Source organism: Papio anubis, chromosome 7 (assembly GCF_008728515.1).
Source record: "Papio anubis isolate 15944 chromosome 7, Panubis1.0, whole genome shotgun sequence".
Classification (NCBI taxonomy): Eukaryota; Metazoa; Chordata; class Mammalia; order Primates; family Cercopithecidae; genus Papio; species Papio anubis.
The window spans coordinates 51,848,766-51,873,951 of record NC_044982.1 but is presented as its reverse complement, the minus strand read 5'-3'; the positions used below and the strand labels follow the sequence as shown (position 1 = coordinate 51,873,951).

Sequence of the window (25,186 nt, the reverse complement as noted above, 5' to 3'; positions counted from 1 at the left end):
CAAGAACATTTGTAGATAAAAGTGAATCTCATTTCTTAATAGTTCACAAGTCACTTTTATAATTAAGAGCAGTGCCTGTGAGACATAAAACAATCTCAAAACTTATCCGGCTGGGCACGGTGGCTCACACTTGTAATCACAGTGCTTTGGGAGGCTGAGGCGGGTGGATCACTTGAGGACTGGAATTCAAGCCTGGCCAACATGGTGAAACCCCGTCTCTACTAAAAATACAAAAAAATTAGCTGGGCATGGTGGTGGGCGCCTGTAATCCCAGCTACTCAGGAGATTGAGGCAGGAGAATCACTCGAACCCAGGAGGCAGAGGTTGCAGTGAGCCGAGATCATGCCATTGCAATCCAGCCTGGACGACAAGAGTGAAACTCCATCTCAAAAAATAATAAAATAAAATAAAAAATTATCCAGTGGGCCAGGTGCGGTCACTCATGCCTGTAATCCCAGCACTTTGGGAGGCCGAGGTGGGCAGACCATCTGAGGTCAGGGGTTTGAGACCAGCCTGGCCAACATGGCGAAACCCTGTCTCTACTAAAAATACAAAAATTAGCTGAGTGTGGTGGGTCACACCTGTAATCCCAGCTACTTGGGAGGCTGAGGCAGGAGAATCGCTTGAACCCGGGAGGCGGAGGTTGCAGTGAGCCGAGATTGTACCACTACACTCCAGCCTGGGCAACACAGCAAGACTCCGTCTCAAAAAAAAAAAAAAATTATCCAAAAAATGAGAAAAATAACATCAGAACTGCAGGTTAAACCACCAGGACTTGAAATTTCAGTGATCCTATTTTTGCACACCACAGCCCAGCATTCGTTTATTCAATCCGGAAATAGTTATCAAGCAACTGCTATGTGCCAAACACAGGTCTAGACTCTTGGGACACATTGAATAACAAAACAAAGATCCTTACCCTCTTGGAGCTTACATTCTAATGGGGGGAGGTGGGGAGACAGACAATAAGAAGCAGTACGTAGCGTAAAATAAGTAAATCACAGAGTATGTTACAGCTGATAAGTCCTGTGGAAAAAATGAAAAGTCAGGCAAGCTATGGTTGCTTGGAGTTTTGCCAGGGGTTGTGATTTTATATAGTGTGGTGTGAGCCCCAGCTAGAAGGTGGCATTTGAAAAGAGATGTTAGGGAGGGAAGGCAGTTTTCATTTGCATTTGAGGGGAAGGTTTCATGCACTGGGAACAGCCATTACAAAAGCCCTTAGGTTGGGATATACGAGGAGGCTGGTGTGACTGGAGAGGAGTGATCAACAGGAAGGGTAGTGGGAGGCGAAACCTCAAGAGGTAAGTGGTGGTGGGGGAGTCGTGCACTGAGAATCACGCAGGGCCTTGTAGGCTAAGTGTAAGCCCTTTGGCTTCCACACTCGGAATGAATTTTGGAGACATCACAGGTTTTGAGCAGAAAAGTGGCATGATCTGACTTGTACTTTAAAAAGAGAACTCTGGCTTCTATGTTGAGAACAAACTTGAGGAGGGCAGATGTGGAAAGCAGGAAGACCTGTTGGAAGGCCGGTAGAGTAAGAGATGATGGTGGCTCACACTTAGCTGACAGCAGTGTAACTGGTGAAAGTGGTCATGCTCTGAATATATTTTGGGTACATCTTGAAGGTGGATTTCCTGACAACAGAATTTCCTGGCAGATTGGATACAGGGTGAGAAAGAAAGAGAGGAGTCAGGAATTATCCTAAGCTTTTTGACCTGGGCAACTGAAAAGATGGAGATGCCATCACAGAGATGGGGAGGGCATTGGACTTGGGGGGGAAGCTCAGGAATTCTGTTAAGAACATGCTGAAATGGAGATATTGATTATACCTCCAAGTCCCATTGTTGACTAGGTGGTTGGATATATAAGTCTGGAATTCAAGAGAGACTGATCAAGAGGGGAGACACACATTTGGGAGTTTACTTTAAATACCAACTATATGGCATGGAACTGCATGAGCTCACCAAGGGAGTGATGGCAAATAAAGAAGAGACATAGACTAAGAACTGAGTCATTTCAACATTAAGAGGCAAGAACAGGCTGGGCCTGGTGGCTCATGCCTGTAATCCCAGCACTTTGGGAAGCAGAGGCAGGTGGATCACCTGAGGTCAGGAGTTCGAGACCAGCCTGGCCAACATAATGAAACCTTGTCTCTACTAAAAATACAAAAGTTAGTCGGGCATGGTGGCAGGCACCTGTAATCCCAGCTACTTGGGTGGCTGTGGCAGGAGGATCACTTGAAACCCAGAGGTGGAGGTTGCAGTGAGCCGAGACTACGCCATTGTACTCCAGCCTGGGCAACAAGAGCGAAACTCCATCTCCAAAAAGAGGCAAGAAGAAGAGTAGGAATTAGCAGAAGAGATGAGAAGGAGACACCAGTAAGGTTGGCAGAAAGCCAGGAGAGGGTAGAGCTCTAGAAGCTAGGTGAAGAAGGAGTGTTAAGAAGGAGAAAGTGATGAAATGTGTCCAAAGTGTCTGAGAGGCCAAGCAAGAAAAGTCTGACCTCTTTCCATCTGGAGAAGAGACCTGGGAGTCCACACCATGTGTCAGCACAGGGAATACTGAGAAAGAGCCTCATGGACACAGAGCTTGCCAACAGCAGCCCCAGAAGGAAAGGAAAGCATCTTCCTCCATCAGGTCTGGCCTCACAAGACAGAAAGGAATGAGCAGGGGTGGAAGGTAGATTTTAAGTGACACAGTGATGTACCTCTGACCCTATTTTGATACTAGTTACATTAAATCAGTCCTAAATGACCTGTTAGAATCCCCAGTTGATGAAATTTATTTCTCCTTTGTTTCATGTGCCACTCAGGATCTCTTGAATTCTTGAAATTTTTATTAAGAAAGCCTCATACACCGATAAACAACTTGTGCACAGACTCCATAGCCTCTCTGCTAACACATTGCTCTTGTATATAAGGAAGGGCTCCAGCATCAAAGTAAGTCAATTATTGCACAGAGTCCCAACCTTGCCAGCTTTTTGCCAAATGGTCACCATCCTGTACATCCTTCCTTCCTATAAGTGATAGAAATCTCTATGACTATTTTTGCTACAAGGAGATTATGGCACAACATATGGAGTCCTCACTCTCCAGGAGCAGAAGAAAAGTCTTGTCTTTGCTTAAGCGAGTCACTCAGTAGATGCCACAGGCTTAGGGCAACTGTGTGGCTGCGTGATTCATGGGGGACTGCACGGGGGAGCCGCAGCACACAGAGCAGCTGGTCTTAGCAGCATACTAACCTGATGTTTCCCATAAATGTTGCACATGGAATTTCCCCCATTTGTCATGCTGAGTTGGCTCTGTCAATCCTATACAAATCCCTGCGTGCATTAATATTTTCCCTTGAGCCAGAGCAACGGAATTCTAGAATATTGGCATTCTGAGGGTGAATAGTGGTGGATATTGTAAACTTTTAGCATTATGGATATTGTCATCTTAAACAAAATAAACATGAAAGAGAAGTTATGATAAGTTATCAAAGAGGCTGTTTGTTAAATTCCCTAATTTGAAAGCATCTTCCTCTATAAGTCCTCAGTTTAAAAACAAGAATCAACAAGGAACGAGATTTGTCTATAAGTAAAACAGTTTCTGTTGCTATTTTTTGAGCAACAAGAGACATTTCTCTAGGAGATTAAGCCAGTCATTTATTATGTAGTTTCAGGAAAGAGAATACTCTGAGTTATAATGTAATACCCAAACTAATTTATCTTATCATGGAAACTATTTACAATAATTTCTGGTATAGCTAGAAATCGAAAAGTTCATTTTATTACCTGGATCCAGTGTATACCGATGTTCTAAGAGAGTGGACATTTGGCAGTTAGTACTATTTTAAATAGTGTTGTTGAAGAGAGTTTCCTACCTAAATTAAACAGGTTGGTTTTGCTTCTTGGCATTTATTATTTTTTTTGAAATCTGACTAAGTTTAGGTTTATTAACCTTAGGGCACAGAAACTTATTTGTCTCACTAGATGCCTGAGCAAGGTTGGCATGCTAGAGAGAAAGGACATGGTTTAGCAGATCCACGGACCGTGCCATTTGGTACTTATTGACCCCAGCAAATTACTTTAATCCCTCCAAGCTTCTATTTCTTCGTCTCTGTTGTGGGGAAAATAACCTGCATCACAGAGTTATATGAGAATCTATAAAATATTATATGTAAAGTTCTGAGCACAGTGCCTGTTGCATGGGGGCATGAAATAACCGGCAGCTGTTATTGTTGCTGCTGCTGCTGTTGTTATGATCTCTTCTAGTCTGCAATCATGGAGATGTAAGAAATGTGGTGACTGAGCTTGGTGAAGTTTCTCAGCATCTCTGTTTCTTGTATGTGTCTCACACCCCTGTCTAAAATGCCTTGCCCTCATCTAACCCAGCGTTCTCCCTCAACTAAGGCAGCAGGGTTGGAGTGAAGGGGGCAAAGGAGGGAGGAGGAAGGGAACCAGCCTCACAAGTGGGGGCCACTCCTCACAGCCGCCAGCAGCTGGGCCACACGCAGCATTGGCAGCCCAGGTGGCCTGTTAGAGCGGGCAGCATTTCCCTTTGCCTCCCTTCGGAATCTCTCAGCACTTTTATGTGGAGCCTTCATCCCATGTTCAACCCTGGGGTTTTAAGGTGTTTCTCCTTTGCTTCGGGATTTCAAACATGGCAGCTCATAGCACTGTACTTTCATTTCTAGGGATGCCTGCTACTTGCCTACCTCGAGCAGATGTTCTGAATGTCAAGTCAGTGTTGCTTGAAACACACACACACACACCCCTACAGGCCACCAGTTACTAGTTCTGCTATGTCTGGCTCATAGACAAGGATATAAAGAAGCAGTCTAACATTCTGCCATTGACAAACTACTCCTTTTTAAAATGCCAAATCCTTGTAATTCTGCTTATTTTCAATAGGATATGTCTAGCCAAAATGTCTGCTTTAATTGGCTAATTATGTTTGATTAAAAAAAAATAGCTTTGGAATTTTGTTTGCAGTGTGCCCTCAAATCACCATCTGCAAGTCTGTTACTCCAAGCAAGTCAAGGAAGAGTAGCTTCTGTTGCCTTCTCCGAAAAAACAAAACCAAACCAATAACCAGGCCTTTACTCTTTCCCCAGAAATGGTTTTCCCTCGTCCTTCAACTCCCAGCCCCCTCATGTCTCTCTCCCAACAGTACCTGGAAGTTTCATGCTATAAGATTTCTATGTTTTACTCTGGGTTTGTAAATCTGTTTCGTAACTGTGAAGATCTGTAGCTTATCTCTAAAATCTCTTATCTGTGTTTGGGATATAAGAGGTCCCTATTGACACAGAATCAATTATTTATTGATTTAGAAGAAGAAAAATGCAGAATCGCAGAGACATTGTCAGGATTTATAGATCTCATTTTGGTTGATGGGACTCACCGCGGGGGAAACCTGTACCCAGTGGAAAGGGCTCCTTTTCCAAATTGATACCATTCTGGTTCGATTCTGGAGAAGCCGGCAGTTTTGTTTGCAGACTTTCTGGTTTTCATTAGCAGTCTGGTGGTAACAGCTAGCTTTAGCTGCTTCTGCCTGTCACTGCTCACGGGAATGGCGCTGAATGCTCAGAGGTGGCACGAGGCTGTGGGGATGGCAGCAGCTTCATCAGCATGCCTTCACTCCAGCCCTCGATTGTCACAGCAGCAGGTTCTGCCTCCGAGAATGAGAACATTGCTGATTAGTGTGCCTGGTGCATGGGGCAGGCCGTGGGGAGAGAGAATGCCGTGGTATATCTCCACTGATTTCCCAACAATTACATTCTCTCTGCTTCCTACTGGCCTTCCCCTTACACACAGGCTGCGTTTTGTCTTCCATTATCAAGAGTTTCCTTTTGGTCTTTCACACTAGGAGTCTCACAGGTTTCTTCTCAGTGTCTGTAACTTCATTCCACCTCCTGCTCTTGAGCTTCACCTCTCTCCGATTCACCCTTTCAGTCTTGTGGAATAAAAGCTCGGCTGTTCCTCCTTAATGCTTTTATCCTCTCATTCAGCAGTCTGTTGAAAAGTGTGCGCTCAGAGGGAATTCCACTTAATGATGACTTGAACTCTCTAGACTTTAACTTGTTTTCTCATCTGTAAAATGGGGATAATGGTATTGCACACCTCTCAGGGCTATTGTCAGGTTGAACAAGATAATACACATAAAGTGCTCAGATTAATGCCAGATACATAGTTATCACTTAGTAAAGGCATTACCATCAGTTTCTTCTTCATCACCAACATCTCTAGGCATACGTTGGGTCTATAAGCAGGGACCACCTGTACTTGCGGTGTTATGAGTGTGTGTTTACCCCTACAGATCACAACCTAGTCTTCTCTGAAACTCATTTAATGTGATGCCAATTTCCTCTCCTATCTTAATTCTGGATTCTCAAAGAATAATCTCCTTGTGTCTTTTTTCTTTACTGCTTCACTATACTCATGCATTCACTACATTAGATTTCACAAAGCAGTATTAAAAACCTTGTTACATTTGGTCCACATAGCAACATATGAGACATGGAGCATTTTACATATGATAGCATTATAGACCCAGAGAGTACATATTTTGCTTAAGACAACCCACCATTAAGAGGCAAACCCAATATTCACACTCAAGTCTTCTGACTCCAAGTCCAGTATAGTTTTTTTCTATGTGGAACAATTTTTCTGTGGAGAATCAGTGACCTTTAATTTTCTACGTAGGCTTTTATCAAGAAGTCAGTAAGGTTGTTGTTGTTTGAGATAGAGTCTTGCTCTGTTGCCCAGGCTGGAGTATAGTGGTGCAATCTTGGGTCACTGCAACCTCCACCTCCAAGGTTCAAGCAATTCTCTTACCTTAGCCTCCTGAGTAGCTGGGATTACAGGTGCACGCCCCCACGCCCAGCTAATTTTTGTATTTTTAGTAGAGACTGGGTTTCACTATGTTGGCCAGGCTGGTCTTGAACTCCTGACCTCAAGTGATCTACCTGTCTCGGCCTCCCAAAGCACTGGGATTACAGGCGTGAGCCACTATGCTGGGCCAGAAGTCAGTAAGTTTTAAGTTCTTGGAAGGTAGATATTAGTTCTAAGTCTCTCACTAAAATGCTTATATCTAGTCATGTACTAGCATGATGGCTTGAACTGATTTACTGGATTTCTTTCCTGACATCTCACTGAGGGCGGGAGACTGAGGTCATGATAATATGGAGGAGGCTTTCTCTAGACTGGGAAAGTGGTCCTAGGGGAGCATGGACTACTGTGTTCACTGAAGGGGACTTTGTTCAATGAAGGGTTACAATGTATACTCTGGGAATTGGTGGGTGGGTAGAGGAGACACAAAAGTGGAAGCTGGTGTTGCAAACCTGAAGTAAACTGCTGCTATCGACTCTCCATAGAATTATTTTGAATTCATCCTGACCTGCAACTTGTTGTCCCTGACTCTGCCCTCAAATCTCCAGGCAAATCCTTGCCTTTTAATGTGGTTTGGATAGCAGTGGGCACTGAGTTCATTTATCAATTCATTTACCCATTCATTTACTGATTTATGGAGATTCATTCAGTACCAGCTATGTGCCTGGTACTGTGTTCATCACTGAGATAACAGGAATGAAAGATCCTGTTGAGTGGATGATCCAGCTTCCTGGTATCAGGTTGAGGGGATTGGGGGAAGCAGAAGGGATAGAGAGTCAGACGAAGAGAAAAGCGTTCTTAGTCAAGAGGAAGCAAGTCTGCTATAACCCAACCTGCAGACCCTGCAAGCGTGAACACGGTGTGATCAGCCTGTGAACATTTATAAACGCTGAGAGCTGTGTTACACAGTGTTCCTGGTTCACCAGAACCCCTGGATGACAGAGAACTCAGCAGTGAGCCCAATATGTGGGGTAATGGTGCTTGGAAAGCCCTGGACTTTGTGGGAAACAAACTCCCTTTCCTCAAAGGTCTCAAGGCAATTTGCTGATTCAGCTCCGTCTTTGCTTCCTCTAACATTTGGATAGAAAAGCAGATATTCAATAAGAATAAAGAGTTGAATCAACAAGGAACGAGGGGGAAAGTCTTTAAGACAACAGGCAGGGGCTGGGAAGTTAGAACCTGACTTCAAGCACGCCATCTGCTGTTTACTCGATTTACTTCTCTTCAAAAACATCTTGGTTTGAAAAAGAACTCTGAGGGGGACAGAAAAAGCATATACCTTTCAGAATGGTCTTCCCTGATATGGAGCTCACTGAGTAGCCTCATGATGGGCCTAACTCAATACAAACAAACTGCCTGGGAAGCTTCTCCTCCACCCAGTTGTTGGTGACAGCAAATGCATACCTCCCATCTTTGATGCTTCGGTTTCAAAAATCCAAAGCTGTTCTTTTGACTTTGTCGCTAAACCACATTGGCAAATGTCAGTCCTTTTATGGAAGTACCAGCCTCGAGCTAGGAGGTCTCCTAGGCCGGGAGATTCACAGCAGCCCGCTCTCAATAGGTGGTTGTTAACAGTTCCAGTAAACATTTTTAAATATCCCGGAAATGCCTCAACAATGGGCCTAGATATTTCCATTTAAGCCGGTAGGCAAGAGTTGGTATGCTCTTTGAAGTTTTGCCGATGTTATAAGACACTCAAGAAATATGTGTGGTAAAGTATTCTAGGTATGTTTAAATTGTCAGTTATTGCTTATTCTGTTTGTGCCTTCAAAGAATGTTTTTGTTAAGGAAGTCACAGGGATTCGACTTACCTCTCCCTGCCTGAGGAGAATAGTGGAAGACTGCCTTCAGATTTGAAAAGAAATTAGTCACAGGTTTTCTATGTGTGCTTTCAGCCTGCAGAAGAGACGCCTTTCCACCAAAGAAAGAAGAAAAGAGGGGCTCTACTATAGGGCAGGCGGGGGAGAAGGGCTTCACACTGGTAGGGAAGACTGGAGGTCCAGGAGGGACTTGGTAGAACAAATGCTCTTTGCGGACACCTGGGAGAAACAGTCAAAGGTCATTTGGGTGATCTGGAAATTTCAGGGCAAACCACTGAGAAGGCCTCTTGACTACCGGCTGTGATTCAGGGTAAGCTAAAAACAAAGTCTACCTTTTGTTTAGGTAACTCTGCCATTTTCCAGCGTTTTCACACACATTTCTTGAATCTGAGCATCTCAGCCCTTACTGCTAAGGAGAATGGGACAGAAAGGTGTATCTTGTCTAAGGTTACTAACTTGTGGTAAATGTAAATCTTCTCAAAGATGGGCACTTCTCATCAAATTTGGGGGTTAAATACCATACTTGTAATAGATTTAAAATAGAAATGAGAGAGATTCTAAATTGCACCTAGTTTATTAATTTAAATGTTGATGGGTAATAGCTGACTTTTATTGGGCACTTGTTGTGTACCAGGCACCTGGCTATGTACTTGACAGAAATTAGTTCATTTCACCTTCACAACACTAGTAAGTAGGCAGATGTTTTTAATCGCCACAGCACAGGTGAGAAAAGAAGACATAAAGAGGCCACACGCAATTAGTCACACAGTTAGTAATCAGAGGAGTCAGATTCAGGTAGAAAGTCCCAAGTCCAAGACCCTTCCATCACTGCCTCTGTGCGGAGCCTCTACATGGCCCTTGGTAAGGGAAGGGTTTGATTCTAGTGTTCAGCTTTAATTCTAATGGAGTTATGTTTTTGTAAAACCTGTAGTAAGTTAGTAAGTATGATTCAGATCTTAAACGTAAGTGGTGTTGCAGGACATGTGACGGCAACATGATATGATATTTTTAAAAAGCATAAATTGAGACGTCAAAGGACTGAGGGCAAGCCTTGCCTTCAGTATCAGTAAACTGCATGGTGTGGGAAGATCCCTTAATCTCTCTGGGCCTCCATTTCTTCATTTGCAATGTGGCTAACTTCTACCACTACCAGATGAGAATCTACTAGTATCTGGTGATAGTGTACTCAAACTGTTAAAAAAAAAAAAAAAAAAAAAGTTATCTGAAATGGCAACCTGAAGTCTTTAAGTGACATTCAGCGTAATGTGTACCAAAGGTTGATGGTGTAATAATATGGATTTATTATGTTTAACTTATTTCTAACTGATGTAGTTTTTAAAATTATACAAAATATGTACAAAAATAAATTTGAATAGGACCCAAGGACTTAAAGTGAAAAAGGTAAAGTTTGGCCAGGCACAGTGGCTCATGCCTATAATCCCAGGACTTTGGGAGGTTGAGGCAGGAGGACTGCTTGAGCCCAGGAGTTTGAAACCAGCCTGGACAACAGGGTAAGATCCTATCTCTACAAAAAACTACTTTTTAAAAGTAGTCTTACTTCTCTACCATGCCTATCTCTATCCCACTGTTCAGACATAACTACTGTTAAGGTTCTCCTTTCAGAAATTGGAGCCATATATAACTATGCAGTATCTTTTACATTAATTTATGAAAGACTGTTCGTTTCTCTAAATTATCTTAATTACAAAAATATGTGACGGATGCTTGTTTAAAAAATACTTCAAAGCCTGTTTTTTAAAAAGCATAAGACCTTAAATTTATGCATATTGAATTTTATTTCCTTCCACTAAAAAATGAATAAGGCACTCTGCTGGAGAATATATTTGAATTGTGAAAATATAACTGTCAACATTATGGAAGCATCAAAATATTAAAATGAGCTTTCATTTTGTTTTGGATCTTTTAAAACATGACAACAAAAGTCATTTAAGGCATTGTTGCTTATAAGTCATTTTGCGTGATTATTCACGTTTTGAGATCCAGAATACTTCTCTGTTTCCCTCTGAGTTTTGACTGTTAAGAAATGTTATGTCTTGAAAAACATCTGAAGAGGGTTGCCTGTATGTCTTTCCTTGTCGTTTTTTATATAGTCAGTGGGAATTTGTTATATAATTCTGTGATTCTTTTGCTTTGCAAAATTTTTTTTTTTCAAGAAAGGAAGTGTTAGAGGCTTTCCTAAACTAACTGCGATACTCCATCTTTTATGTAGTTATTCCATCTCTCATTGTAGATCAATAACTCTTCCTACAGAGGCGAAGAAATTAAACCATACGATTTTGGGCCAGGAGTTTTCTTTGGCCAGTTTTCTTTGTGATTGACAAAATGAATTAATTAGGGTTTGCTTTCTCCACATGGCCCAGGTTTGTCACAGAGGCCCTACTTCCTAGGCGCTGCTGAACATTATAAGTGATTCCATTAATTTTCATATCAGAGAACTGAGTTATAGTGAGGAAGGCTGAGTCCATATTATGTGTCAGTGCGAATGAGAGCCAGTGGAAGCTTTCTCATTACTACCTAAGAAGAGTCCTAATGGCTTCTCTGCGGAAGCTGCCCCCAAACAGAGGGCATAAATGCAGCCCAGGTGTACTTCCCATGCTCTGGCACCAGAACATCTGTAGGGATTGTTCAAACACATTGGTGGGCCCCACCCTCCGAGTTTCTGATGCAGTAGATTGGGAGGTCCAAGCATTTGCAAGTTCCCAGGTAGATACTGCTGCTATTGATCCACGGTGCACACATTAAGAACCACTGGCCCATTTAGAAGCCATAGCAAGAGAAAAATGCATGGCCAGTTAGGCAGAATTAAGTACTGGCTTTGGCTTTTGAGTCCGTGTAGCCACTTCTGAATTTCAGCTATTGAAGGTAGGGAGAAAGATCTCATGCTCCAAATGCGTGGACTGTTTGTGCCTATTTTATCAGTACACTGGGAGAATGGGCCTTTAAGCACTAATGCAAAATAATGCCCACATGTGCTTTGAATTAGACATCTTCTTGTTTTGTTTTTCAAATTTTTAAAAAGACTAGTATGATTAGTTGTATCCTGCCTGTTTAACCACTTTCACATTTCACTTTTAAAATGAAATCATCCTGCTTGCATTTAACTAATGGAAACTTATTCAACCTGCCAAGCAAAGTTCCACTATCCCTGAGACAAATTTTCCAAAAGACTGGAAACTCAATGCAGCTTTTATACAAGAAACAGAATGGAAATGTTCAAATTTATGTTACTTTGATACCTATTTTCCAAGGTTTGATATTTAAGTAATATCTGTTACATTGTATCTGAAGACATTCATTTGATTCTATAAGACAAGTACTTACATTTGGGATATCTTTTCATGTTGCTTTTAACTTCCACAAGTATTATTTAAGTTTATCTTGTTTATAATGATTTTAAATGATTGATACATTATTATCATCAACTAATATTAATGAGTGGTCATTATGATTTGCAGGCATGATCACGTTTGATTGTCACTTCTCTATAAGGAGGACAGTTACCATTTTCTCTTTTACCAATACTTAAACTGAGGATGATGAGGAATTAAATAACTTGTCCAAGGTCCCTGGCTAGTAAGTGGCAGAACAGTTCTAGACCTGGGTAACTCCAAAGTCTAACTGCTTCCCCACTATGTCATCACCCTTATGAAAACACACTTTTTAAAGAGCTTTCTGTGCTTGGCACCATTCAATATTGATTCTGCCCCCAAAACCATTCCGTCTAAAATAGTCAACATGTTGAGCACATTTACTATGTACTCACACATAACAGCTGAGTAGAATTGGAAAAGGTATACATTGACTATTAATATGTAAATATTTACTCTGCATAGAAGAGAAGTTTTATGAAAGGGAAGTCATGTTTATGAGGGAAAGGGAGATGGGTGTGTAATATACCTTTCCTTTAAAATTGGACGGATCTCAGGGAGGAACATTTTAGGACCTCCTTAAAATTGAAACATGAGGTCTTAGTAAAAAATCAGGTTCAAAGGGCTGATTGGGTATGGGATCTATTCTCAAAGATTTTGTTGTGGGACTTGAATAGGTTTGCCAGAGGGGATAGGTTCTGTACTATCCAGTAGAACTTCCTGTGCCCTACAGCTGCACTGTTGATAAAAGTGTTGGGTTGATAAATGTATAAAATGTTGAGTTGATAAACGTATGGGGGATAAATGCATTAAAGTGGAATGCCCTGCAGCTGCACTGTTCAGTAGGGTGACCACCAGCCACTTATGGCCCTTGAGCACTCAAAATATGCTTAGTGCAGCTGAGGAACTGGATTTTTAATTAATTGCAGTAGCCACATGTGGACAGTAGAAGACAATAGGAGGATTAAGTGGGAGGGGAATGGAGGCTGACTCCCTGGCACCTGAACACGGATATAGACAGAATCTTTTGTGAGACTTCTGGAAGGATACTTGTTATAGCCGTAGGAGGAAACTAAGGGCAACTGGAAGAGGTGTGGGGTTTCAGTGAGGAGATGACCAGGATAAGCACAGGACTCTGAATAGAGGAAGGAAGAGGAAAGGGCAAAATGAGACTTCGCGCTGGGGAACCCGGGAGGATTTGGCAGCCAACTTATTGTGGGTTGAAGTACAGTGAAGGTTGGCAGCTACTTCAAGGCTTCCAGCCTCCTGATGGGGGAGCAGCTCCTTTTTGCATTGTCTGATTTGTGCTGGCATAGGAACATCTAGCTTGAGACACCTTGTAGACAGAATGTGTATCCTGAGGCTGTATCAGAGAAGCAGGTTGGTAGATGGATCAATTTAATGTTTGCAGAGAGGTAGTATTTAATTCATGTGCACCAATGATATTCAGAGTTGTGTGTTTGAAAAATAGTAAGAAAGTCAATGTGACTGGAATGGATTGAACAAGGCAGAGTGTGGTAGGAAATGAAGTTGGAGATGACCTTGTAGGCTCTGGGGCTTCTAGGAACTGTGTGGGTCATGTAAAACTTTGGGTTATGTTCTAGATGTGATGGGAAGCCTTTGGAAAAATTGAGAAGGCAAATGAAAGAGCTTTGTAGACCTTTGAAAATGACCCCTCTGAATGCGGCACAGAGAGTAATGAAAGAGTAAGAGAGGAGGTGGGAGTTCATTTAGGTTGTTTCAGTATGCCAGGTGGGAGAGGTGGTGGCTCAGACAGGATAGCAGTGGCAGCTGTGGAGACAAGTGGTTGGATTCTGGATAAATTGTGAAAGCAGAGTCGCCTGAATTTGTTGTTGAATGAGATGTGTGGTGTGAGAGAAAGAGGGGAATTGAGGATGATTCCAAAGTTTTGTCCTGAGCCATTTGAGTGGTATCATTGATTGAGATGGGAACACTGAATGAGTATCAGGTTTCCAAACAAGATCAAGTTTTGGACATAAGCTAGACATGCCCTTTAGATGGCCTAGTGAGGCTGTCAAGTAAGATTTGAGCATGTGATCCTGGAGTTGTCTCATGATTTGGTGAGTTGTGACTTATTAAGGTTTTTAAAGGAAGGAAGGAGCCAGAAGAGAAAGAGAAGCTAAATGACAAAAGTATTCAAGAGTGAGATGGAGATTTTAGGGAGTGGGAAGTTGCAGGATCCTGTTGTGGAATGGAGGAGTTGACCCAGGAGAGGAACACGCCATTCTGCTATACTGTCGTTGAAGCTGCAAAGCTGTCTTTCGAAGGGATGTGCATAGTGTGGGGTGGTGATCACTGCAAAGAATCCCGCACTTAGAGGCTTTGTGATAGTCCTCAAAGGAAGGAGAAGGAGAGAAGGAGTGGGCCACAGAGAATTTGAGGTTTAGTACCTGATGACATAGCAACTGGGTAGAAGTCAACCTGTAGGATGACTTTGTCATGTTGCAAGTCAATTGATGCCTGCTTCTTGTGCATGAACGTATTTTGGGACCATTTAAGAAAAATTGCATTCCTTGGGGTTGAATAACAGAGTGGGAAGTGTTGACTGAAATTGTTTTTTCAAGCAGGCATAAGTGTCAGAATTTAAGAGAATTGTATGCTGTAAAAAGATTATTTTAGAAGGAGGAACTTTTTCTACTTTTTCTCATTTGCCTGTAAGTATTTGTCACACATTATCATTTGCCTGCTTTTATAAATGTGGGATTTCTATTTACATGTCATATTTCATATTTTTCCCATTAAAATGGCACATCTTGGTTTATTTGGCATTTGTTCTTCGTCTGTTTAGACTTTTAGGCATTGGAATGTTTAGTTTTAAAAAAACAAGATTTTCTGTTACTGTTACTGACTTATGATCTACCACTAGGGCAAGATAAGGGCTTTTGAAGAACTCTAAGGGAATACATATTCCAGAGAGTATTCTCTTGAATTCCACTTACCTCCTCTAATTCACTGATCCTTACCTGCCAAAGTCAACAGAAAGGAAGTGAATGAAAGAAATTAAATCAGACTCACAACTTGTTAGCAATTCTGATAAAAGACTTGAGATAGAGGATTTACATATAGTTGATAAACCTTTACATCATTTATCAACTCATAGTCCCCTCTGTTTCTGAACCTGCATGAGTAACCAATAGTTGCTTAAATGGATAAAATTAGAATTCCTTCCATGGGATTCCTTGCTGTTTATAGGAGAGGATCCCCATGTTATTGGCTAGTGATTTTTCCTTTCTTGCATTTGTTGGAATGGCCCATTGTTGAAGATCAACAGGCATTAATCAATAGTGGCTCAGTCTTGCCTCCTTGTCGTCTTGTTATAGCAGCTCCTGTGACTGGATTGTGGTCATGCCTCGTGGGTTGGCAGTAGGGAACAGGACTTCCTTCCGACACTCGTGCTTAAACAGCTGTTTCTCTTTCTCCAAAAAACACTGGTTTCCCCAGCCCCCAACTGGTTCTTCCCTGCTGAGAAGCCAAAATATGCCAAAGTCACTGCTAGACCAGTTCCATCCCGTGACAGTGCAAATGACTCCAATGCCTTTCCCTCCCACCCAGATGTTCCCAACATAAGCTTTTCTCCTCTTTGTCAAGAGCTTATTCTGTCATCTTGTTTCCCTTTCCCTATAAATAATCTATTTTTTCCCACCAGACTCACGGAACAGAGGCGTGCCCCGCGTTGTATGCTTGCACTGAACATTCTTTCAGTGTTCTTTACTTGCTTGACCTTTTAGTTATTTTCTTTCATCCCTACCGAGGTCTCCAAACTCAGGTCGTGGAAGGTCAGAGTTTTAAAAATATATATCAACTGAATGCTTTTCTTCAGAAAACTGAGCACTTCGCTTTCTAGATACTCGCAGAGGTTCCCCAATCTGCAGTGACCCTTGCCACACATTTCTTCACTATTTTCACTTCATAGTTTAGATACCCTGGTGATAGTGAGGAACTGTAAATAAGCATGGTCTGAAAATGTTAGGAGGAGCTCAGATGATCCTGAACCCTTTGGCCTTTTTCTTGGTTTAGAATTCCTCAAGACCTATTGTAGTGACTTTTTTTACTTCACTCAGAATTCCAGGGGTTTGGTGCTCCTTAAGTCACAGAAGGAACCCATGGTTATGGTGTCTGTCAACTTGCTGTTTATTGAAATACCTTTTATTGTAATGCACCAAGTAAAGAGGAGGTGATGTGGGCACTAACTTAATGATATTACACAAACACACTTAATTGCACTTAGGGAGTTCAGCATGACATTAGTGATTTCATACAGTGAGTAAGTCTCCTGCTTCTCTTTTGTTTGACAAGTTCTGTTGTCGTTTAACAGATTTGCTTCATGGGAGGTAAACTTATACTTTCTATGGATGAATGAATGCTTTGCAACTAATGGGTCATATGTTGGAATTTAAACATATTAAAGAGTTAATTCATTTCCAGAACTTACTAGTAAATACGCATTATCCACAAGAGATTTTTAGAATAATCTCTTGAATGATTAATATTTATATGTAATCATGTGCATATTTTATTTGAGATTTTTGGGGTATAAATGTCAATGCAATTTCCTCTAATAAAGGAATAATATATATGAGCCAAAGTAGTGATATACTCATCGTAGATAATGTCTCACTATTTCCATTTGCCCCCAAAGGCATCCCAAATTTGGAAGGGCCATTGATGTTTCATAGACTCCTTGGCTATGACTCTTATATAGACATTTGAGGAAATGCTATGGCAACTTTCTTGTACCTACTTTGGTAATTGTAAAGCATCCGGAACCGTATCCTTTAGGTGTAATTTATCTTGCTCCTTTTTGCTCCTCTTTTCCAAGGGAGGATTTAGAAGTGAATTACACTCAAGAGTTAGGTTTCTCCAGATCAGACCACAGGCTGTAGAAAGCACACCAGAACCTTGCACTTCTACCCTTTATCTTAATTCCTAGCCTGTACTTAAAGCCTTTTAGGATCTGTCTACATCCACCCCACATAATCATCTAGAATTCTCCCAAAATCTTTTGTTTCAATAGCCTGGGAATCATGGCAGTTATAGCTGCATTTGTGTGTTTCCTGGCCATATAGTAAAAATGGTAAAAAGAGATTTATATGGTCAAATCCCTAACCTTTCCATTCCTTTGCTTTATAAATGAATAACAGTGATCTAAAAGTGAAAGAATGTAGCTAACCAGTGTCATTTGGGATCTTCTGAAGTAGTACGGAAACTCCGCATTCTTCAGACCAACTTGCGGCATGCCAGCACATTCCTCTCCGATGAGATGGAGGAATACTGGTGGCTGGCCTGGGACTTGTAGGACTGGGGCGGGGAGCTGCTGTTTAAAAATACATTTAATTATATTCCTTCTCTGCAGTAACATTGATACCATTTTTAGCCCATTACAAATACTGTGATTTTCATTTAAATCATGTCCATTATCTTATTGACCTAGTTTTTATTTTGTAATCAAAATGTTCTATTTCTGGATAGCCTAGCCCAGAATCATTTTTTTTTTAAAGGTTACGGACCCTTTGTGCAGTTTTTTTCCTTTCGTATCTGCGTGCAGATGGGTTGCATCTGCTTTCACACAGCAGAAAATGGTACTACATTGTTCTCTTAAAGAGTGTGGGTTTTCTCTACTTAATCTCGGACTCTTCATGGAGACACAGCTGGCAGGATGCCACGAGACCTCGCATTTGGTAACTGTTTTGGTGAATGGATATTGGGAGAGTTAAGTAATCCTGTTTCTATTTGAAATGAGAATCTTGATTCTCTTTTCTTCTTCCATTTTTGCTCTTTCTCTGTTCGTCTGCTCGTTCCCTCTGTGAGCCTTCTCTTTCCTCCCCGCCTCTCCAGCCGTCTGCTATGAACCTTACGTAGCCCTGTCTTCATTCATGCCCTCTCACATGCTCCCTGCTGCTTGTCAGATCCCACTTATTTTTGGCCTTTGCTTTTTCTACATTTCTTTCTCTCCTGTTTCCTTCTTTCCCTCTTACCTTCTCTTCCTTGCTCTCAGCAGTGTAGGCCCAGTTCTTCATTTCCGCACTCTGTTAGGAAGCTCACCCTGCAGAGAACCCCCCTGGAGATGTTTCCAGGGCTCAGCTGTTTTTCACTCATGTCTAGGCAGGGCCTTGAGGCCTCTGAGGAACTTTCAACTTTGCTCTCAAGACTTCCTCTTAATAGTATTATTATTATTATTATTATTATTATTTTGAGGCAGAGTCTCGCCCTGTCACCCAGGGTGGAGTGCAGTGGCGTGATGATCTCTGCTCACTGCAACCTCCGCCTCCCGGGTTCAAGCAATTCTTCTGCCTCAGCTTCCCGAGTAGCTGGGATTACAGGCATGCGTCCTGACGCTCAGCTAATTTTTGTATTTTTAGTAAAGACAAGATTTCACAATGTTGGCCAGGTGGGTCTTGAACTCCTGACCTCAAGTGATCCACCCACCTCAACCTCCCAAAGTTGTGGGATTATACGCGTGAGCCACCACACCTGGCCTCTCTTAATATTATTTTTCACCATCCTTCTTGACACATGAAAGTAGCCTGTGATTCTCTCAAGGCAATAATTGGATCAGAATTTTAGGATTTTTGCATGACCAGCCATCTTATTTTGTAGGCGAGGAAGCAGAAGACCTGAAAATGACGTCCCCTAGGATTCTAAGGCAATGGAGTGGCAGGACCAAGTCAGCCACCACATCTTCCCCCTCCCACTGTGCGGTTCTCCTCTTACTACCCTCTGTCTTAGCCAGGGAGTCTTACAGATGTTGCATCTGGTGCTTCCTAGTGTTCATTTCTTCCAACCACCGTTTGTCCTTGCAAATACCGTTCAGTATAAAAGTATTTTAGAGTAACTGAGTCTTCAGCGTGTCGCTTTATTGCCAAAAGAAGACACAAACGAAGGAGTCCAATGGTAAGCGTCTCTGGCTGGGCTGTCAGGGATTTTCTCAGGAATTATGTTTTGCTCCAAGTCATTTCAGTTGACGTATTCATTCCTCAGAACCGGTAGATGACTATGACATATAATACCCAAGCTTGAGCTCCTTCCTGTCTAACTGGAGTCTCCCTTTTAATCAGGAAACCACATTTAAAGCTGTGTCCTGAACTCTGCCCAGCATGTCAGCTTGGCCAGGAAGGACAGGGAATTCCTACTGGTAGTAGCCACTGGGGACTGTGGGAGTGACTGGAGGTCAGATGGGAGCTTATCAAGGAAGACAGCAGCAGCACAGAGTACATTCAGGCTGTTAGGGTTCTCTTTTTGTTTGGGGAAACTCCCTCCCTGGTTGAGCTCAGGAAAAATCTAGCATAGCAACCCCCTGGGCCAGTGACCCCACACTAGGATTTTTTGATTTAACCTTTAAAAATAAAATTGTTTCTAATGGAGGAGGTTTAACATAGTGTTTAGCTTTGATCTTGAGAAGTAAGGATATTAAAAACAGCAATGTTGAAATTGTCATGTAATGTTACAGTCCTTTCATGAAAGAACAGGCACTTCAGCATCAGAAGTAGGAAGAATAACATCTCAGAATGAAGGCTAGTCCTCTATCCTGTACACATGTAGCTTCAGGAAAAACTTGTACTGTGTTATCCAGATTTTTCCTATTTAGCCACAGGTCAGCAAAAGTTCTATCACAGAAGCAGTGATACTTGGGAACCACCAGCCTTCACTCCGTGGTTGGTGCATCCCTGCCCCTCTCCAGGAGCAGTGTGCATGAGGAAGAGGGCATGACAGCCCATCAGTGCCTGGCTCATATGTCATCAGTGCTCAGGAAATGGTGTTGATTTTTATTCTCTTAGATGGTCCATATAGCAGAGACATTAATTAGGCTGCTTGACCATTTCTGGTTGGATTTCAAGGGACACAGCTCTTCCTTGGCATTTTTCATGGGAGACTAGGATCTGAGCCTCAGCTGTGCAGATCTGAAGCTGGATTTTTATCACGTATTTTATGGATGACCTAGAAATACTTACACATCCAAGCTCACAGGAGGCTACCCCATAAACGAAAATATCAGCTCATTATTTTGTGGATGAAAGATAGACTTTTTCAGAGACCACACTGATGGATCAGTCTGCCTCCAATCCCATGTCCTTCCCACAGCTGGGAATAGGGAGTGGATGCGAGGGCAGTGGTTATGGTGCACACTTTCCTTGAAGAACACAGAATCAGTGCAATGGCAATTGGTTGACTGAGTTTATTCCAGTTAAGTTAAGGAAGAGCCCATTCTACTTCTTTGACATTGTTTTCTCTTTGTTGAAAGACATTAAAACATAGTGGTTAAGAATATAGATCCGGGAGTCAGAATGCTTGGATACAAATTCAAGCCTTGCCTCTTACTAGTTTTGTGGTATTGGGCAACTTATTTCACCACTCTGTGCCACCATTTTATCATCTGTAAATGGGGATAATAATATTTGCCTCATAGGTTTGTTTTGGTGAGGAAAGGAGTTAATACATGGAAAGTGCTTTAAAGAGTGTTTGGCATATAATGGCAATAAATATTAAATATTAACACATAATATTAATATTTAATATTATTATTAATATTACCAAGGAAGCTAGTTTTGTGGTGGATATAGAAAAACGAACACAAATCAGACAGGCAGAATTGGTTTGAGTCTTACCCTTTAACTTTCCTTATTGTAGAATTCACTCTCCACTAACCTATGGTTTCCATTTGTTATTCTTCATTGTTTCAGTGGATTTTCCAACTGCGTCACTCTGTCTAGATTGTTCTTTAATGATTACATTTACAGTTGACTATTCCTTGTCGACATATGGAGAGATGCTCTGATCTGAAACCATCAGAGGTTTCTCTCTCCACCTCACATCTTTGGAGAGGCTTCTAGTCATGGTATGTGGACCCATGTCAGCTTCTCTTTCTAGGTCACCACCTTTTTTGGCCTTTACCCCTTGAGTTTGAACTTTTACTTATTTTGTAGTGGCAAGAGAAGCCCCATGGCTCTTGATATACCAAGTACCAACCTGTCTGCCAGATACTGAGAGATGCCGAGATACTTACACAGGTGTTCTTTAAAATAATAAGCTGCACAAATAATAGTAAAGCTGATTCTGAAACTAGTTTTTTTGTTTGTTTGTTTTTTGAGATGGAGTCTCACTGTGTTGTCCAGGCTGGAGTGCAGTGGCACGATCTCGGCTCACTGCAAGCTCCACCTCCCGGGTTCACGCCATTCTCCTGCCTCAGCCTCCCAAGCAGCTGGGACTACAGGCACCAGCCACCACACCCTGCTAATTTTTTGTATTTTTAGTGGAGACAGGATGGTCTTGATCTCCTGACCTTGTGATCCGCCCACCATGGCCTCCCAAAATGCTGGGATTACAGGTGTGAGCCACAAAACTAGCTTTTTATGTGATTTCTCATATTTTGCCAAACCTATAGGGCAAAGAAACCACTGACGTGATTTTTTTTTTTTTTTTTAATTTCCCCCCTCCACCCCGCCGGAGAAACTTAACAACTATTTTACAGTGGAAGCCAATGGCAAATTGACTGGTACTCAGGATGCCTTTTATAGGAAGGCATGCATTCCATCTTATCTGTAGATATGTCTAACACCTGTAATATCATTTTTCAATTTCCTCACTAAACTTGCAGTGATAAATTACAGTTAATATTGGCCATTAAAATATTCTACTGTAAAATATTCCAGGTACCTTGGCCACTGAAGCAAATTAATCCACCTACCACCTATCTGTGGCATAATGAGAAATTTAAAATGATAGTCAGCTGAAACTTTCCTTCTGTAAGTGACACTGTCAATTCCTACATCGAAGAATTTTTCCTTAAAGCTCCATTGCCTTCCCATCTCTTCAAGGACAGGTGTTTCTTCCTTGACTCCTGTCTCACTTTCCAGGACAGCTAGAATTAATGATGTAATTGGGCTGTTTAGTTTTTTGTTGTTGTTGTTGTTCATCACCAGATGAGAAGTCAGAGATGCTAAGTTTCTGAGAAGAGAAGAGGTAGTAGGCTAGAAGCACTGACTGTTTCCAGCTTTGCAGTCACAGTTTTCTACTAAAGAGTATTGCAGCCTGTTGTCAAGACTGTGTTGGGTTTTCTGCTTGAGGTGTGGACATCTCTCCAGTCTTCTGCAGTGATGTGGTCCATGTAAAATGACCAGCAGTCTCCTTTCTAGGGGTCAGCTGTGCTGTGTAAGTGGAAATTAAGATTCTAATATAGGGGCTGTCCACATCAGCCAATGAAGAGCCAGTCACCCTTCCACTAATCCCCTGGAGGTGAGACTGGCCTCCTTGGGTTCTACTTTGCATTTGTTGGGCCTGGATAGTCTAAAGACTACTTGTTTGTGAGATCCCATCCATCCCAGGAGCTGAGGTGCTGGAGGTGTAAAAATACCTTTAACAGCCACAGAGCAGCTCAACTTTAGGTTCTAGGACCTTGTAGTCAAGAATATTCATGAATTGAACTCCATGAAGTAGATGTTAGAGAAGTTTTAAAAGAGAATGTGGCCGGGTGTGGTGGCTGACGCCTGTAATTCCAACACTTTGGGAAGCCGAGGCAGGCGAATCACTTGAGGGCAGGAGTTTGAGACGGGCCTGGCCAACATGGTAAAACCCTGTCTCCACAAAAGAAAAAAAAATATAAAAATTAGCCAGGTGTGGTGTCGGGTGTCCGTAATCCCAGCTACTCGGGAGGCTGAGACATGAGAATTGCTTGAACCCAGGAGGTGGAGGTTGCATTGAGCCAAGATCGTGCCACTGCACTCCAGCCTGAGTGACAGAGCAGGACCTTGTCTCAAAAAATAGAAAGAGAATGTAACTATTTGGCTTTCCAAATAATTGTGTTAGGCCAAGGTATCAGACCACCCAGACCTCCTCACGCTGGCTCAGTGACCCCCTTGTGAGACAGGTGCTGTGCTATATTCTCCTGCAGTGCCTCAGTCAGCCTCAAAATTTTGACCTTCTTTTCTGAACAAATGACCACTGAGTCCCACCTCTAGCTAGGCCCCCATCCTAAGGGGGATGTATGTCACCCTTTGGAGTATATCCCATCCTTTGGGACCTGTATGTCCAAAAGCTTGTCTGACATCCTGCTCCGAGTAGCCCTCTGGCCTCATCACAGTCAACCTGTACAAGAGCCTCTTCCTTACTCAGCCACTTCATTGACTTCTCTGTGCCACTTGGGCTATTCCCACAGTCACTCTGGCTGAGCACCTTGGAACTTCTCCGAGTACTGTGTCCACTCAGTCTCCAAATGAGGGTCACTCCATCTCCCCAGTGTTCCTCCAAGCCTCTCTACTCATATCCCATCCTAACGTCCTTACTCTTGACGCTCTTGCATAGCCTCATATTATTATTGTCACTCATTAGAAGTCAGGCTGAGGATTCAAGCATGCCCCTGGCTCGGCACCTTCTCCACCCTTTGTGGGGGGCAGAGGAATCAGGGCCAGGCTTGTACTTAGGCAGGATAACCTGGCCAAGTCACTTGGCCTCTCTGAGACTCAGTTTGCACCCCTGTAAACCAAGAATGCCTGGCTCACAGGACACTTCAGAGCTTGACGTCATAAGGAAGAAATCAGGCAAGGAAGGAAATAGACAAAACCTGGAATCCAGTACTACATCCTGTTTCTGACTGTTGGTAATATTAAAAGGATATGTGTTTTCTTGGTCCCTTACAGAGGTTTCTCCCAGCCTTTTTTATGCCCAGACACAGGCTAACATGTGTTCAACACACTGGGGTTACCCGGCTATCCTGGGCCCTGCTCGGCTGCATGAGGACTGATGAGATCAAAATCTCTGTGGGTGTGGAATGCATTTGAAATATGTCATAGTTGGGGACTCAGTGTAACAGTTCCTGAGAGATATGCCATCTTCCCTTGGTGGCATCCATTCATTCTTATCAGAGCTCTGTCTCTGTGTGTGTGCTGTGTGTGCATGTGTGTGCGCGCACGCACATGTCCGTCTCTCTCTCTCTCTTTGGTTTGTTTGGTTTCGCAGTGTGGGTTTTTCGTTTTTGGTTTCTGAGGGATTTTGATTGTTTATTGCTCTTATATAACCTTCTTTTACCTGGAGCATGAATAATCAGTCATCAGATGACTCCTCATCCTGTGTCTCATTCTTCAGCAAATATTTACTGTGGTTATTCTACTTGGTGCTTTGGGGGAACAAAGGTAGATGAATATCCCTCCTCCCCAACCTCGGGTGCTGATAGTCATGAGGCATAATGTGAAACCTAAAAATGAGGGGAAAAAGGCCAAGGAGTCCAGCTGTTAGAGTGTGGGATGTCTCTGAACTCTGGAAATTTAGTTTGGAAACTACCCGTGCTGCAACATTACCTGACCAACCTCAGAACTCTGTACAATGGCACACGCGGAGACAGAGTTTTGGTGGCCTATGGCCTGATGTCCTCACTGCAGGTCAGCGGGGCTTGGTGCTGGGTGGTGAGGGAGAAGTCAAACAGACCTTTTGATTACCTGGGCATGGTGGCGCATGCCTGAAATCCCAGCTACTCAGGAGGCGGAGGCAGGAGAATCGCTTGAACCCGGAGGCGGAGGTTGCAGTGAGCTGAGATGGCACCACTGCACTCCAACTTGGCAACAGAGCGAGACTCCATCTCAAAAAAAAAAAAAAAAAAAGCAAAAAACAAAACAAAAAAAGGGCCTTTTGTCTCTCGTCATTCTCTTGTTCCAGGGGCTTGATGTATCTAACCTCCCGGACATCAATGATACCTAAAGCCTTCTTTCTACGGTGCTGTGTTGTTCACAACTTGCCTTATTTCCTTTCATCCTCATAGGAACGTGGAAAGTAGGCATTATTTTTATTTTCTCCATATTTGAATTGATGAAACCAAGAGTCCTCTGAGAAACTAGGTAGGGTAGCTTGTCCCAGAGAGTAATGGGCCAGGGACATAAGCCAGCCCAGGCAGTTGCCACTCAACCATCTGCTTTTCTGGAGGTCCATTTGCCCCAGCATAAAGTTTTGTCACAAAGTCACTTCAGTGTGCAAAGAGAAAGGTTCCCCTAATACTGAGGAGTATCCCCTTGTGGGGAGCAGGAGTCCAGGGAGCTTTGAGTTTCCAGAACAGGAGGATGAGCGGTCACGAAAGACTGGAGACAGACTTTCTTGATGCTACC

The 25,186-nt window shown here is 42.5% G+C and overlaps 1 protein-coding gene across 3 annotated transcripts in view; it reads left to right on the top strand.

Moving 5' to 3' along the window:
• The window catches only part of SAMD4A (sterile alpha motif domain containing 4A), a 228,648-nt gene that overhangs the window by 71,463 nt on the left and 131,999 nt on the right, over nucleotides 1-25,186 (top strand). The window lies entirely within an intron of this gene.